We start from the raw sequence: 18,455 nt of genomic DNA, 5'->3' as shown, positions 1-18,455 counted from the left end.
ATTAAGCAATAGCTGCTGACGTGTCTATTCTGCTGTACATTGAAATCATCTATTGGCTCAAATGAATTCAGTACAAATATGATTGCTGGTGTCAGGGAATGTGATTTCGAATAACTACCATACATTGTAACTCAGTCTGTGAAGACAACCATTACATCATTTAACAGAAATACAGTTTCTCACTTTAATCGCTTTCTTTTAGCAATTAGTAAATTAACTGAAATACAGGATCAGCTTAATTTGGAAAAACAAACTTATTAAAGGTGTGACCACAGGGTGGAATTCAACGTATTATATGCTGAAAATAAATTAAGAACAATGAAAAACTACTGTAATGCGAGCCGTTGATAAGATTCTTATTTCAACAACTTATCAATGGGGACATGTTTGAAAAAAATATCGAGTTCCTGAGTCCGTTTGAAGAAATCACCAAAGAAACAAGTCACAGAACTTCAACCATATCAATGATACCTACAAATTTAACTGTGAGGTCATTTCTGTCAAAAGCTGTCCAATCTAATTCTAGTATTTCTGGCTTTAGTGGAATCCTTCTCACCATTGTTGAACAATTCAGGTTATCAATGGAAACAAGATTTCCATCCCATCTAAATGATAAAAACTTGTGTAAACTCATGATTCAAATATTAATTTTAAAAGATTGGCATAAAAACATTTAGAATTGGAGTCCACATCTACTTTCCACTGATGATGATGAAGCAGAATCAACATTATACACTAACCTGCTGAGGTCCTGGATATGACCTAAAACTATATCCGATAGTGAGGCCCCACCTTGCGGGCCTTGGGGAGTGTGGAGCCACCCTTTTAATTGCCATTGCTCCCAGGTGCACTCTGACCCGGAATGGTAGTACCTGTTAGGGTCCCAACTATGGTCCCAACTATGGGTTAAATAGAATCCAACTTAAAAAACAAATATACTCTTTTAAAAATTTGTTCCTCAAAATAACGAGATTCGGCATTAAATAACCTGAAAAAGGTTGATATGCCGTAAAACAAATACAACCAACCAAATCAAATTGGTTAGCAACTGACTCAGAGGCTCATAATTTTTCTGATCTGAATAATTTTTGTACTGATTTTGGTTTGACTCAAATTATAAAGATTACAACACGATTCCCTAACGGTCCTACTGGATGTCTATCTTTATTAGATATTATTTTAACATCTGTGCCTGACATATTTTATGTGTTGTCATCGAGCCCTCTTCGGGGTATGTCAAACCATACAATTTTTTACTTTTGCTTAAATGATGCTATGAGTCCAATTGAAATTCCTGGCATGCAAGAACAGTTTGACTTTGTTACCGATTGATCTCTGATTGATTCAGAAATCAATGCTCTGCTCTGGGATATATTTTATGAATATGATAATCCTGATACTGTTTGCAATTTTATAACCTCTCAGCTCGGCTTGGTAATATCCGCTCATGTGCCTAAACATGCTGCAAGAACGCATAATCACTTATTGCCATTTTTAACAACAGAATTCCAACAGTTGTCCCTGATTAAGAACTCTGCCTCAACTTGATATCGATCGCACGATTCTGAGTATGATCTTCCACTGTTTCCAAACGCACTAAATCAACTGTCTTCTATTATACAAATCTCATCTGTCTGTTTAAATGTATGTATGTATGTATGTATGTATGTATGTATGTATGTATGTAAGTCTTTTGGGCTTACTATTAGTCTTAAGAAGACTAAGGTCATGTTCACACCTCCACCCGGTAGTTTGTATGTGGAACCAAATATTTTTGTCAACAACCAGAGACTTGCCGTGGTTGACACATTTGTGTATTTTGGTAGTACTCTCGCCAGAGATGGAACCCTGGATGCTGAGGTTAACTATAGGATACAGCGTGCCACTAAGGCTTTTGGTGGTTTAGAAAAGCGAGTATGGTCTGACAGGGGTATAACTATTCATACAAAGATCAGTGTCTATCAATCTTGTATTTTACCATCCCTGCTTTACGCTTCTGAGGCCTGGACAACTTATGGTAGACACATAAAAGTCATGGAGAGAGTGCACCAGAAATTCCTGAGACACATTCTGGGCATCAGGTGGAGCACTTTCATATCTGATGTGGATGTTCTCATGCGGGCTGATGTACCTTGTATCGAGAAGTTGATTATACGCAATCAGATGAGGTGGGCTGGACATCTGACAAGGATGGACGACAATAGATTGCCAAAGCGCCTGTTCTATGGTGAAATTATACAAGGAAAGCGTCCACAACATAAACCGAGAAAACGCTTTAAGGATAACATCAAAGATAATCTCAAAGCTCTTGGTATTGACGTGTTCAGTTGGGAAAGTGCTTCCAATGATCATAAAAAGTGGCGCTCCTTAGTCTATCATGGCTGTGATAGTTTTGAGAAGAAAAAATATGAGCATGCAAAAATGAAGCGTGATATCCGGAAGAAAAATCTGTCAGATATATCAGGTCTGTCGGAAGATTTCATGCAGAACCACACCTGTGATTTATGTGGTAAAATGACTTTATCCGGAGCTGGCCTGTCTAGCCACAAGCGTTCACATGGAGATCAATCTTTCTTTGATGGGGTAAACTTTGCAGGGCACAGATGTTCTGTTTGCTCTGTGGTCTGTAAATCGAGTGGAGGCCTAAAGCGTCATATGAGCGTCCACAGTAGAGCAGCACCAGTTGGCATCCCTCAATCTCAGTTTAAGTGTGGCCTTTGCAACAGACTGTCTAAGAGCAGGGATCATCTGAAGAGCCACCTTCGTTCGTACAGAAAATAGAAATTGATGCATTCTTGATCACATCTCCACATGTATATATGTGTGTGTGTGTATAAGTGTATATATGTGTACATAATTATAATTAAAAAATAAAAATTTTTTTTCAAAAATACATGAAAATGATTGAGTAATCAACAATAAAGCAAGGGAAAGATGGTCTTCTTCTGTCAAGAAGTGACAATCACCAATCACCATGTATGTATGTATGTATGTATGTATGTATGTTGGCCTAAAACTTTCAACAGAAGCCACGGATTTTTACGAGATTGCTATCATTTTGAAGCTCGACCCTTCAGACGACAAATATAAAAGATTGGCAAAAAACATTAATTTCTTCGCCCTCAACTGAACACTTTTTTACAAGGAGGGGGTCGTTTTTTCGCCAATATTTTCGAAAGTCATCCTCTCTTTTCAACTAACTAGCCTTAATTTAAACGTTTGCTACTTTCTGTTTGGCGATGGACACAACGGCAAAGACGTCACTTTTTTTTCACGTTCTTTTCATTCTTCGCAGTACAGGTTTGAGCGTGCCTGCTTACTACCACTTCTTTTTTTTTTTTTGCTCAACACACACCTCAAAACACCCGGGCAATGCTGAGCATCCAGACTAGTGTAGAATATAAATTTCACTTTTCTGTTTAAATGTATGTAGGTATGTATGTAGGTATGTATGTATGTCAGGTCATGTGCTACTGGTACCATGTAACCCAGTACTACCTGCCTCATGGTCAGGTCACCAGCGACTAAACTGGTTCCCCCACCAAACTTGTTTGGTGAGGAGGGCGGCTAGTCTCCCTGAAGGATTAAAAACAAGACCTTCCAAAGGGCGAATTAACTCTTTTTCTGGGCCAACGGCCAACTAGCACCGTGTATATTTGTGTGTGTGTATATGTGTATTGAGGTAGAGAGGGCTCCCGTAAGCCGTGGTGAAGGCAACCTTTCTAGGAGAAGCAAATCTCTGATTTAAAAAACCATAAAGCGGAAGACCAGTACCCGCATTAAGCTGGTCTGCAGTTTAATTTGTTGCTGGCTATCTTGCTCTTGCTTGTTGCTGAATCTCGAGAGAGAGACTTAGCTGTCGTACAAAGCTAAGACTCTGTAACATCATATTTGTATAGATACTCCCTCAGACATTTGGGCTCATGGATTTTAAATATCTGAGGGAGTTGCACTCGTCTGACAAGACGTTGCAATGATCATCATGTATGTATGTATGTATGTCTGACTAAAACTTTCGCAAATCGACGGATTTTCATGAGATTGATATCGTTTTGAAGCTCGACCCTTCAGATGACAAACATAAAAATATTGGTAAAAACATTGATTCCTTCACTCTCAACTGATGGACACAACGGCAAAGACATCATGTTTTTTTTTTCACGTTCTTTTCCTCCTTCGCGGTATGGGTTCGAGCCTGCCTACCTACTATAATTTTTTTTTTGCTCAACACACATCTGCAAACATCTGGGCAACGCCGGGCGCCCAGGCTAGTCTGAAATAAAGTGCATCAAGACATCAGGCCAACAAGAGTGTTAATAGTTCATCATCACAGAATTCAAAATACACTTCAAAATGTAGGGAGGAATGCTCTTTTTCTCTTCCCTACAGCCTCTTTCTCACTGTCTCTGCTTTATCGTTATTTTCATGGCAAGTGCTCGTTTGAGCATCAATCTATGATTCCCCCTTGCGAAACTTTCATGAAAAACACTCGTCTAACTGAAACCACTATCAATAATTTCTCCCACCCTTTATCTGTGCCTAAACCTAAACATAGATTCCATGAACAAAGCTTCTTTCTTAGCATTGCACACCTATGAAACTCTCTTCCATTTTCCTGCTTTCCAGATGACTACGATATGGTCGTCTTCAAGTCTAACATAAACAAATTCTTGAACCGTCCCCTTAAGTAAGCCAATTTACCAAATTTCCACTACTAACGATTACTGCAATATTGTCCCATTGACTACCATACACTCATTAACCTTTATTCTCGAGTGGCCTCTAGGCCTTCATAAGTGGTGACTCCCTTGTTAAAAGAAAAAAAAATCACATGGTTATTGCCGACTTGCCAAAACACTTTTTATTTTTTTTATTTATTTATTATTTTTTTTTATTTTTTATTTTTTATTTATTTATTTATTTTATTTTTTTTTTATCTTTTTAGTTTTTAGTTTTTTATTTATTTTTTATTTTTATTTTTTGGAATCCTTTGCGATGAGGTTTTGCATTTTGTTCTTGTTTTTTCACCATATTTTGGCCAACTTATCCTCTGGCCTTTGGGGCCCATGACGAAGTGGATAGAGGTGAACATTGCCTGAAGATGATGGTTTCAATCCTACACAAGCAGGCTGCAGGATTAGTTGGCTGAAACATGGTGAAACAACAACAACAACAACAACAACAACAACAACAACAACTATGAAGATAAGAATAACAATCTGCAAAAAAGAATGATTACACAAATCTATAAGTTTTCTTCAGCACCTGACGCCATTCCCGATCTGTCCGACAGAACTATTACTGCCAGCACATCTTTTGACAAAGCAACACTTCTTAATCAGCACTACACAGGTACAACTCCCTTGAGCACAGTGCACTATGTTTTCTGACTGTTGACAGTTGACAGTTGTGTCGTTACTGATATTCAGTTCATGCCAGATATTGCTTTTGTAAAATTGAACAAAACTTGACAGTGAAAAGAGTATCGGACCGGGTAATATTTACAATATTCTGCTTAATTGGTGTACTCGCTCATTGTCGAAGCCCCCGACTCATTTGTTTAGTCTGTTGTTTGTATCTATGGAAGATCCCCATCATCGTTTCGGCACAAACGTGACAGATCGAAGTTATCTACCTATCGTCCAATTTCTCTGACCTCTTTTCTTGGCAAGGTCACGGAGTACATTGTGAATGACTTCCTTATTTCCGGCCCTGTCGGTGGGGCATTAGAATACACCGGCTGCCTCTCTGCAGAGGGTAAAAGTCCCTCAATGGGGGTCCTGGATATGACCTTAAACTATATCTAGCGGTGAGGCCCTAGCTTGCGGGCTTTGGGGAGTGTGGAGCCACCCTTTAATTACCATTGCTCCCAGGTCCACTCTGACCCGGAGTGGTAGTACCTGTTAGGGTTCCAACTATCGGTTAAATAGAAACCGACTTGAAAACAACAAATATATTCTATTAAAAATTTTTCTTCAAAGTCTTTGGATTCAGCATTAAATAACCCGAAAAGGGTTGATATGCCGTAAAACAAAAACAACCAACCAACCAACCAACTTCCTTATTTCACACCTCGTTGAGAATAAGCTCATCCACACATCCATCCATACATCCATCCATCCATCCATACATCCATCCATACATCCATACATCCATGCATACACCCATCCATGCATCCATCCATCCATGCATACATCCATACATCCATTCATCCATACATACATACATCTATACATCCATACATCCATAATCCATCCATACATCCATACATCCATGCATCCATCCATCCATACGTACATCCATAATCCATATATCCATCCATACATCCATAATCCATACATCCATCAATACATCCATCCATTCATACATCCATCCATCCATACATCCAGCCATACATCCATCCATCCATCCATCCATTCATCCATCCATCCATCCATCCATCCATTCATCAATCCATCCATCCATTCATACATCCATACATACATCCATACATCCATCAGTCCATCCATTCATCTATCCATCTATCCATGCATCCATACATCCATCAATACATATATCCATCCATCCATCCATACATACATACATACATACATCCATACACCCATACATCCATACATACGTCCATACATACATACATCCATACATACATCCATACATCCATATATCCATGCATACATCCATACATCCATACATCCATCCATACATCCATCCATACATACATACATACATCCATACATACATCCATACATGATACATCCATCCATCCATCCTATCCATCCTATACACCTATACATTCATCAATACATCCATCCATACATGCATACATACATCCATACATCCATCAATACATCCATACATCAATGAATACATCCATACATCCATACAAAATTTCATACATCAATCCATCCATACATACATCCATACATCCATACATACAGACATACATACATCCATCCATACATCCATACATTCATACATACATCCATAAATCCATGCATCCATAATCTATACATCCATCCATACATCCATACATCCATCCATACATCCACCCGTCCATACATAAATCTATAATCCATATATCCATCCATACATCAATCCATACGTCCATCCATCCATACATACATACATCTATACATCCATGCATCCATACATACATACATCTATACATCCATACATCCATACGTACATCAATCCATACATCCATACATCCATACATACATACATCCATACATCCATCCATACATTCATCCATCCATGCATCCATCCATACATACATACATCTATACATCCATACACCCATACATCCATACATACCTTCATCCATACATCCATCCATATATCCATCCATACATTCATCCATCCATGCATCCATCCATCCACACATCCATCCATCCATCCATACATTCATTCATCCATCCATACATACATCCATCCATCCATCTATCAATCCATGCATCTATACATCTATACATCCATCCATCCATCCATACATACATACATTCATCCATCCATCCATACATCCATCCATCCATACATCCATACATTCATCCATCCATCTATCCATCCATACATCCATACATTCATCCATCCATCTATCCATCCATCCATCCATCCATACATTCATCCATCCATCCATACATCCATCCATCCATACATCCATACATTCATCCATCCATCTATCCATCCATACATTCATACATCCACCATACATGCATACATCCATCCATACATCTATCCCAATCCAGTCTGCTGTGAAACACAATGCCTGTCTTTATCAACACTTGATCTCAGAATGTGGGACTAACAAATGCACAATTTTAGCATTTTTGGATCTTACCAACACATTTGGGACCGTTCTTCATTCAGTCCTGCAGCAGAAACTACCCTCATTTGATAGCTAAGACAGAATCTTTTCTTGGATTTGTAAAAAAATTTTTTTAAATCAGTTAAATGCATGTAAGACCAAATCAGTGTTCGAATAGTCTTTGATTTGAGTCTGTAAATTCATCAAACTGAAACAGGATTTTTTTAATTTAGTAAGTCTATTTATTGCTTCTTGACAGCCTTCACAACACATATGTTATACTGTTAATTGTATTCATTCAACATTCGGTTCCATTTCACCATCCAATCAGTTATAACATTAATATCTCTCCTTGTCCGTTTGATAGATTTTTATGTGAACTGCTCAAATAGTTTTCTTTTGGTTAAAACTTCATCTTTGAAATCTTTGCCTAACTAGTTGCATAACCTTTTGCCAAGTCCTATGACTCATTTGTATCTTTATTGCTCAGTTACTTTTAATGAGATTATTTGAAATCTAACACTTTTTTAACACATTTAATGAGATTATTTGAAATCTAACACTTTTTAACACTTTTAATAAGATTATTTGAAATCTAACACTTTTTTTAACACTTTTAATGAGATTATTTGAAATCTAACACTTTTTTAACACTTTTAATGAGATTATTTGAAATCTAACACTTTTTTAACACTTTTAATGAGATTATTTGAAATCTAACACTTTTTTAACACTTTTAATGAGATTATTTGAAATCTAACACTTTGTTAACACTTTTGATGAGATTATTTGAAATCTAACATTTTTTAACACTTTTAATGAGATTATTTTAAATCTAACACTTTTTTAACACTTTTAATGAGATTATTTGAAATCTAACACTTTTAATGAGATTATTTGAAATCTAACACTTTTTTAACACTTTTAATGAGATTATTTGAAATCTAACACTTTGTTAACACTTTTGATGAGATTATTTGAAATCTAACACTTTTTTAACACTTTTAATGAGATTATTTGAAATCTAACACTTTGTTAACACTTTTAATGAGATTATTTGAAATCTAACACTTTTTTAACACTTTTAATGAGATTATTTGAAATCTAACACTTTTTTTACACTTTTAATGAGATTATTTGAAATCTAACACTTTTTTAACACTTTTAATGAGATTGAAATCTAACACTTTGGATCTGAAGATACTTGAAAGAAACTTTATCTTACTGACAACTATGCAGGGACGAGCTACTACAAGTACTGCGATTAGTTTAATGAAAGAAAGAAAGAAAGCTCAAGGGAAGTTACTCACTTCTGGAAAGCATAAGCGGAAGTTTAAAGAATTCTTTGTTTTTTCAGCACATTCTCTGCTGCTCAGTGAGGTTCGAGACTGTATGAGTGTCTTGGGACATAAGGCTACATGGAATCTCAGGAATGGGTTTCTATTTAAACTGAAAAAAAAAGAAAAGAAACAAAAGTTCAAAGCTGATAGTTTTTAGCTAAATATGGAAAGCTTTAATGAACTCTAGTAGAGCGTCAAAGATTTAGCACCTCATCGTCCTCTGGTGATCTCCTCTGTCGATCGTCTCTGTGGGGAGCAGGAGGAGTCAAATTCTCAAGGATGAACTTTTTGAGCATGCATGGCAGAGGATCTGAATTGTTGAATTGCAGAGGTACAATCTGTAGCTGTTGGACTTTAGCCCAGGATCTAGTTCTGCTTCCAAACTGCTCCTCCTATCACCCAATGGCGATAAGTGGCGTAGGGGTACTGTTGTCTTTTGTCCATTATTGAAACGAACATGAGCATAGTTAGATCTATGGTCTTAACTAGGGGCTCATATTTGCTTCCGCATATATGTAACTTTAAAAGAACAGACTTAGTATTTGTTAGCCAGGTGGGCATGGAATCTTGAGGGGCTGATTTCCTTTGGAAATTGAAAAGATGTTCATAAAATGTACAATTAGTGGAGGTAGAAAGCAATGAGCGAATGCTGTGGAGGGCTACATCTGGTACTCTTTGCCAATTTGTAATATAAAGGTTTCTCGACTGTAGAGCCAGGCTCACTGTTTGCAAATGATACCATTATATCTCCCCACTTGGTTATTATCCTGGGGATTGAAGGCAGTCATTCGACTAGTAGCAATGCCTCAAGAAAGCAAGAATTCCTTTAGTTCATCTGATATGAAAGCTGTTCCACGATTAGAATGTACAAAAGAATGATTTCCAAATATTGAGAAGATGCTAATTAAGCGCTTTTAGACAGTTGCAGCTGAAAGGAAAACAAGAGTATTTGTCAATAACTGTCAGTATGTATTGGTTGCAAGAATTTGAAGGTAATGATCCTTTGAAGTCCACACTTATTCTTTCAAATGACTTACTTGCTTTTACGAGAACCTGAGGTGCCACCTTAAGGAACCTAGGTTTTACTTTGGAACAGACTAAGCAGGCCTTCATAACTGCTTTCACATCTTTCACAGAGTATAGCAGATTTTTGGTTCTGACGAAACGTAGCATCTTAGTTACTCATGGATAGCATAAGATTGTGTGCAAGGAGTATAATTTGTCAGCAGAGGCAGTAAAAGAACAAATTTGAAACAAGGCGTCTGCAGCAACATTTTGTTTCCTTGAGCAATAAGCAATATCATAGCTAAAATAGGCAAGTTTTAGCTTCCATCTCGTAATCTTCTCATTTTTTATTTTGCTGTTTCTTTTGGGGGTCGGACATAAAAGAGACAGATTTTGGTCGGTGATCAACTTAAAATGCTTCCCAAGCAGAAAATGTCGCAATTTCCAGATTGCTCCTACAATTGCATAGACCTCCTTTTTCAACTGCAGAGTACTTCTGCTTGGCGGAGGTTTTTGCCTCTTCATACTAAGCCCCTGTTTGGCGAGATTATTCAAGACGATTTTGTCTTAAGTGTTCAGTCACTTTTGACGAGATTATTTGAGACAATTACAATTAAAACCTGACCCAACAGACCAGAGGCATTATTCGTGCCCCTAACTTAATCGGATATTAACATTATACAACAATTATTGAATTTTGCCCTTTTTGTATCACAAAAAGGGCAAAACACAGGGCCGCTGTGAGGAAGGTGGGCTCTCTCTACCGTGCTAGAAAACTTATAACACCCGAAAGTATCCTGTACCTCTATAAGGCCACCATTCGCCCATGTATGGAGTATTGCTGTCATATTTGGGCTGGTGCATCGGCTACTAGTCTCTCGCTCCGTGACAGGGTTCAAAAGAGAGTCGCAAATCTGATAGACCCAAAACTGGCATCTTAGCTTCAGCCTCTGTCCCATCGTCGAAACGATGCATCCCTCTGCCTGTTCTACAAGTATTATAATGGTGAATGCTCTGATGAACTGCAAGCACTTGTGCCCCCACGACGTGAACACCCTCGACAGACCCGACAAGCTGCAAAATCCCACCCCCACACTGTAGAGATCCCTAGATGTAAAAGATCTTTCTACTCCAGTAGTTTCTTCCCCAGAACTGCTAGACTTTGGAATTCCATTCCAGGTCACTGCTTCCCCAACTGTACTGACATGCATAAGTTCAAGTGCAATGTGAACCAACATCTCGCTGCCCTAATCCCTACATAGTACCCCAGTAGATGTTTCCCCTGATAGTAGCCCCCTACACCAAATTGGCAATGTGCCTTCTTTGGGGTGAAAATGTAAAAAAAAAATTAAAAAAAAAACAATACAGTTTGATCTTATCATTAAGTATCAGCAGTTCTGCTACCTAACACAATCACTGTCTATTTACTTATCAATTCTATTTCCACTATTTTCTAAGCTTCTTTGTTTGTAAGCCTATCCATCAAAAGTTCAGTCACTAGCTTCTGATGGCTAGGTTATGTTCCATACCTGGGAATTTGATTCATTGTCCACATTCTGTTGAAAACTTTTGGACTGTCTACAAAAAAAAAAATTGTTGCTGTTTGCATTTTCCATCTCTATACCGAGAACTGTGAGCACCCCAAATGTTTAGCAAGAACTTATCTTTTTACCACAGCGTCATAAAGAGTTTCAGTTTTAAATAATAATTTCCTTCATGTCAAGTGTTTTTTACTTGACCGCCACACAGTTTTGCTTTCCATGTATTTCAAAATTAAAACGACTTCAAATTTTAATATTTCCATGTTCGGTATTTATCTGCATCCAAGTAACCAAATACCAATGAACCAAATCACAGACACAGTTTAACACTCGCAATCCTTTTTTTGTTTTTTGTTAAGTTCTCTTCCTCAGTCTAGATTGCTTTTTTACGCTCCTCTTTTGCGACTGCATTTTTTTGTTGTAACATTCATTTTTTTTTCTTCATTTTGACTCGCTTTTGGCAAAAGGCCTGGTCACTAGCATCCAAAATAAATATATCTAATGTGGTCATTACAATCAAACCGTGTCATTACATTTCAACCACTCAGACCCACACGTTGTCTGGTACCATCGCAGGAACAAACAAACAAGGAAGGACATAAAAAATATGACTCAGCAGGCCGTCCGGCATTGCTCGGTCATAAAATATGCTTAAATATTATATTTTAATCAATGCAGATTTTGTATTTATGAGTATAAATCAGTTCTCAATCGATTATTATACTGTACCTTATATATAGTAGTGGTTTAAGTGTCATCAGTAGGGCTAGGACAACAGCATATTCTTTTCATAGTTTTGACTCTTGCGTGTGTATCTGTGGATATCTTTTATATAGACTGATGTTATTCTCAGTTTATTAACTTTGTCTGTGTCGGATATATACAGAGTTTTCAAGCACCCATGTGTTTTACAATGCTATGTCATATAACGTGTTTTCAAAAGTCTCTCTCCCTGCCACCTTAGACCAGCGTTTTCTCGTCCTCATTTTCATACGCTCATTTTCCCTGGCACGCATTTTGCTTCTTTTTTTTCTCGACCACGTGCTGCCCTTTTTTTCTTCCCTTTTCCTTTCTCCTCCTTCTCATGAAGTCAGCACATGCATACTTGCTTAATTTGCATATGTGCTAAGATGATTGCTGCTGCTAATATTTTCGCTAGTCAGCTATCCTATGGCTGCTGCCAATTTTCTCACATGTGCGCAATACACACTATATTACACTTATCTGGTCAACCACATGGTTCCTTTTTTTCTCTCCGCTTTCCTTTTCCTTCCCTTCCTCTGCTGTGACGTCACCTTCCGCCATAGCTCGGTCATTTGCATATGTGAGATGCCACTGCTGCTGTTGCACACACACGTCATCAGCTCTGTTACATTTTCTCTGAGAACCATAACAAGCAACAACAAAAAAAAAAAGCGATTTTGTAAAAACCATTCTTCATGAGAATGCCATTAAAATCTAAAAAGGAAATCTGTGATTGGTTGTTTTCTATCCAAGCACAGTGCTCCCTAGCGACTCCATAATAATTTCAATAGTGTTGCTATAATCAAGTGGCCCTCATCGATGGCGTGCTAGTTTCGTCGCAGTAAGAAGTGGGAATTAGAAACAACAGTAAGTAAATTAATCGTTTTCACCTCTGACATTAAAAAAAGAAAAGAAAACCTAACCATAGAAGGCATTTCTCGTAAGTCCCCTCCCCCTTTAAAAAAATGTTCCTATCAGTTTGTTCAAGCTGGGGATGGGGTATCCTACTGGATGCCAAACATTCGCCCACTATCTTATATATTCCTTCATGGCAAGTGCTCATCCAAGCTCCAATCTATGGTTCCCTCTGTAATGGTTGCACATGTAATTGTTAGACACAATTCCAACCACACCTCTCCTGACAACGAGATGTCCAGAATAACTGGAAGCAATGCCGAGATAAGCAGAGAGCACATACAGCACCTGGAAGTCACAAATGGTCACCCATGTTAATACTGACTAGAATCAACTTCGCTTAACTTCGGTGATCTAATGGTAACCGTTGTGTCAACGCAATTATGCCGTACATACCGTTATCACCCTTATTTCTAGGAGTTGCATGTTTTAGCCGATAGGTGGCGATATCAACTTCCTATTTCTCTGGTGGCATAACAAAAATAGGTAACACTCGAGTGGCACAGACAAGAATGAACAGCACTCATGCACTCCGAGTTTGCTTACACACATAAACCGACTCAATAATGGAACGATCTCAGCATATTGAACAGCTTTACAAAGATAAGCTAAACTTTCTAAAGTCGTGAACAACGAACTATGCAATCACTAAATTAAATCTGTAACCACATTGAACAAAATACGTTATTCTTAGTTCAAACATGATCGCAGAGATCAACAATGCGCACATATGCACACATATACACATGGTCTTATGCATTTTTCATCAAAAGCTATTGTATGTATAAAAAAAATGTATAAATATTATTTACTTGTTTTAAATAAAGTCTACGGTTGTAAATAAATAAACTCGGTATTAGTGTTGGGACGATTCGGTATCAGAATCGGGAAAATTTGACCCTATTTTCTGATGCCAAAACCAATTCCTTTAAATTATCTATTTTATTTTGTTTTAATAAAACGTCTTCCATTACTTGTAGTAATAATAAAATAATAAATATTTATTGATTTTAAACTTCCAGTAAGACTAAAATCTCTAGATCATCCCCCTCACAAGTGTGTTTTTTATGTTTGAGAAAATACATGCACATTTAAGATATGTTTTCACAGTAATCGGGACAAAATAATTTTATAGTAAAATATATAGAGATTTATAAAGAATCAGAATTGGTAATTGTATCGGAATCAGGAATTTCATACGGAATCGGTAATTGTATCGGAATCGGGAAAAATATTGGAATTGCTCCAACATTACTTGGTATAAATTTTCATTAATTTATGTGACGAATGTGCAACGCATTCAGCAACAGATTAATGACCAAAAATATTGAACATTTCGATTATTCACATCAATAATTAAATCCCTTTGTTACCGAGTATAACCTAAAAAAATAAACGTTTCGTCATAATTTTCTGAGATGGTGACACACACAAACACCCACTCCCCATATGTTCAACCATGTGTTCAACCATGTGCCAATGGTTTTAATGCAACGTCTGCCATATTTAATTCAGCCCAGGTATGCACAGAAGAACATAAATAATAACAATTACAAAATAACAATATCCAATTAAAAAAAATTTTCTTTAAATCTATCTATCTATATCTATCTATCTATCTATCTATCTTCTATCTATATCTATATCTATTCTATTCTATTCTATTCTATTCTATATATCTATAAAAACAGAGATGTGTGTGCCACAGACGATTTCTGATTGGTTAATCCAATAATCACATCTCCTAAAAAACTATGGTTCGTAGGCTCTTACCTTTACCATAGAATATTATGGCTTTATTTATTGTCCATCTTGGAAGGATTTAATTTTTTCCTAACTTGCGATTTACAAATTACAAAAATACGAAACTAACTTACAATCTAACAATCGAACCTCCGACATCACGGCCGCTATTATGAAACTAAACTAAAAAAAAAAAAAACGCGCGTTCACTCGTGGTCTTTACATTTCGGGTTTGGGTACTTGTGCAGTTTTCCATTGACATTAAAAAATGGAAATATTTAAAAAAAAAATATATTGTACGTACTCGTCATGGGATAAAGTTTTCCTACAGAAAAAATCACGTAATTTCATCAAGTAGTTATTTTTTTATAGCGAAAAAAGAAAAAAATCAACGCTACAAGCGAAATTAAACAGAAAGTTCAAATAAAAAAGCAAATAAAAACAACGCAATAAAACTTTTAAAAATACTGCACACTTTTGTTGTTCTTGTTTGTTTTTTTTTGGTAATTTTCCTTATTTTTTTATTTTTTCAAGATAATACTATTAAATGGACACTATTATGCCAAATTAGCCCCCCCCCCCAAAAAAAATGCACAAAAATTCGAGATTTAAGGTTTTGACGAGATAATTTAGCGAATTGTCCGGACTATTGCGAGATAACCATCCATTAGTTTTTCCTGAAATTTTGCCACAAATTGTATTTCATTACATAGATGTGCATAGTAACAACATTTTTTTGCCGAAAATTCCCGTTGCGTCTCCAGATTTCATCGGTGAAGAAAAAGGCCAACCAGAAATTTTGAAGGCCAAACTGCTTTAAAAAAAGGCCAAATTCGCGAAATTTGGCCTCGCTATCAAAAAAAAAGGGAACTCCCCCTACTTGAACTTTCTGTTTGGTTAAGAATCAAGATGGCTGAATTATTAATTACTCGCTTATAAGACTATCATTACACACAAAAAAAATATAGATTTATTTTTGGGTAAAGTTCCCCCCGGTTTTCCTTTCACTTGAGTAAATAATGGTCTTTTGTTATATATATGGCGTACTATTATCCTTATATATATGATGCTTATGTTTATAACAACATCTTAATACGGCGCTGCTGATCCATAGTCGTTTCGACTGACGGATGCCACACACATGTTTATATATATATATATATATATATATATATATATATATATATATATATATATATATATATATATATATATATATATAAGTGTCTGTGTGTGTCTGTGTGTCTGTGTGCATTTCCCTACGCTAAAACTCTGTCAATTTTAAGCCTAGAGATTCGAAATTTGATATACAGGGTACTGAGATTTGGGAAAATCGATGTGATAGGTTTTCGACAGAAATTTGGCGATTAAGTGGTCAATATTCAACGATTTGACCTTTGAGAACTCTACCAAACTCCTCCTACAATTTTGGGTCTAAACAGTAAACATGTGATATTTTAGATATAGATTCCTTGGACATGGATCTAACTTATTAACTTTACTTGATCCCTAAAATATAAATGTTAAGATGTCATAATAGGGGTCAAAGTTTAAAAAAATTGACCTTTTTTTTTTTTTCTCAGCATTAACCTCAAAACACCTGGGCAACGCCGGGCACCGATTGCTAGTATATTATAAAAAGAAAGTTTCATTTTTTTTTTTTTCACAAAAACACACAAAAAAAGTACAACCTCACATAATATAATCGGGTTTTGTAACCTTTTTTCTGCTTCAGCATGGCCGAGAAACAGATAAAGTAGAGAGCCTAATTTCCCTTTAAAATGCCTCCCTACAATACACAAAAACTGCATATATGATTTTTTTCAAATGGAGGCTATCTTTACTAATTGGAAAATCTCTTCCTCGGTCCAGAAACACTTCTATGTCATGGAGGTTTTCCCCACAGAAGTCACTGAGGAAGTTGAGTATATTTTCCAGCACCTCTTGGTAACGATCATTACAAGATGCTGAAAGCAGCCATCTTTGAACAAACAGTGACATCAGAGGCTGCCCGATTGAAACAGCTTTTCAATGATTTATCTCTCAGTGACCGAAAGCCTTCACAACTTTTGAGACAGATGAAAAGTTTACTGGGCAGACACATCATGGATGATAAGATCCTCCAGCAACTGTGGTTGGAAAACTGCCACAACAATTGTCCCATATGCTGTCCATATTTGTGGGGGATAAGGACCTCGCACAGCTAACAGTTATTGCCGGCCACACAATCATCATCATGCATCAACCATTGCAACCCAACCTGCTGCCACAGCTTCTGCACCCAATTCCAGTCATGGATTGGAAGAAATCGCCACCCTTACCAAAGTGACACAGGCTCTCCTAATGGACAAACCTTCACACTCAGCCATAGATGTAATTTTCAAGCCATTTGTCCCTCGCAATGATACAGATCTGTCTCATGATCTGCTTGGTATTACTATCACCATTATTTCATGGAGAAGGAATGTAAATGCGAGCAACCATGCAGCTTCAAGAAGTCAAACCATTTAAATGGGTAAACCAGTGGGATTGTGTTACAAATTCCACCCCATCTTTCCAGCTGTGTCACCTACTATATACAGGGTGTCCGTAAAGTTACTATACAGTCTTATTGTTTTATTGTATTATATTTGTATTAATAGTTAATATTTATTTTTTTTTACCGGTTTATTTAATCAAGCATGAATTTCCTCCACGATCTCCAGACATAACGCCAATGGAATTCTTTGTCTGGGGAGTCATCAAAGACTCTGTGTATTCGAGAAAGCCAAGAAGTGTTGAATATCTTCGACAATTTGTTATTGATGCATTTGCCAACCTTGATCGTGACTTGTGCACCAAAGTTTGTCAGAGTGTGGTGTCACGTTGTCGAGAATGTATTGAAGCTGAAGGCCTCCAATTTGAATATTTGTCATAGAAATTGTTTGCCTTGATTGTTACAGTCTTTTTGGATGTAACACGTGTATTTTCTGAGATTTTTATAAACATAAAGGTGTTATTTCTTTTTATTTCTTCTGTTAGAAATAAATATTTTAATACAATATCTTACTGTACTGTTAATATATATTATGTCTGTATAGTAACTTGTAAGACTGTATAGAAATTTTACGAACACCCTGTATATCCAAAAGACTCTCTTGTTGGAAATTTCTAGTAGATACTCGTGCCGCTGTTAGTGTAATCCCTCTTACATGATATGACAATACAACAACAGACTTCTTTTCTCATGGATTTTCATTATTGCTGATGTTAAGACACCTATTCTTGGTGCTGATTTCCTTTTACATTTTCAACTTTCCATCGCTCTAAAAAGCCATCATTTATCTGCCCACTGTGACACACCAAGTATCTGCACGGCAAGTC

Source organism: Euprymna scolopes, chromosome 24 (assembly GCF_053919585.1).
Source record: "Euprymna scolopes isolate OS-2025 chromosome 24, ASM5391958v1, whole genome shotgun sequence".
In the NCBI taxonomy this organism is placed as follows: Eukaryota; Metazoa; Mollusca; class Cephalopoda; order Sepiida; family Sepiolidae; genus Euprymna; species Euprymna scolopes.
Note: the sequence above shows the minus strand (reverse complement) of the source record.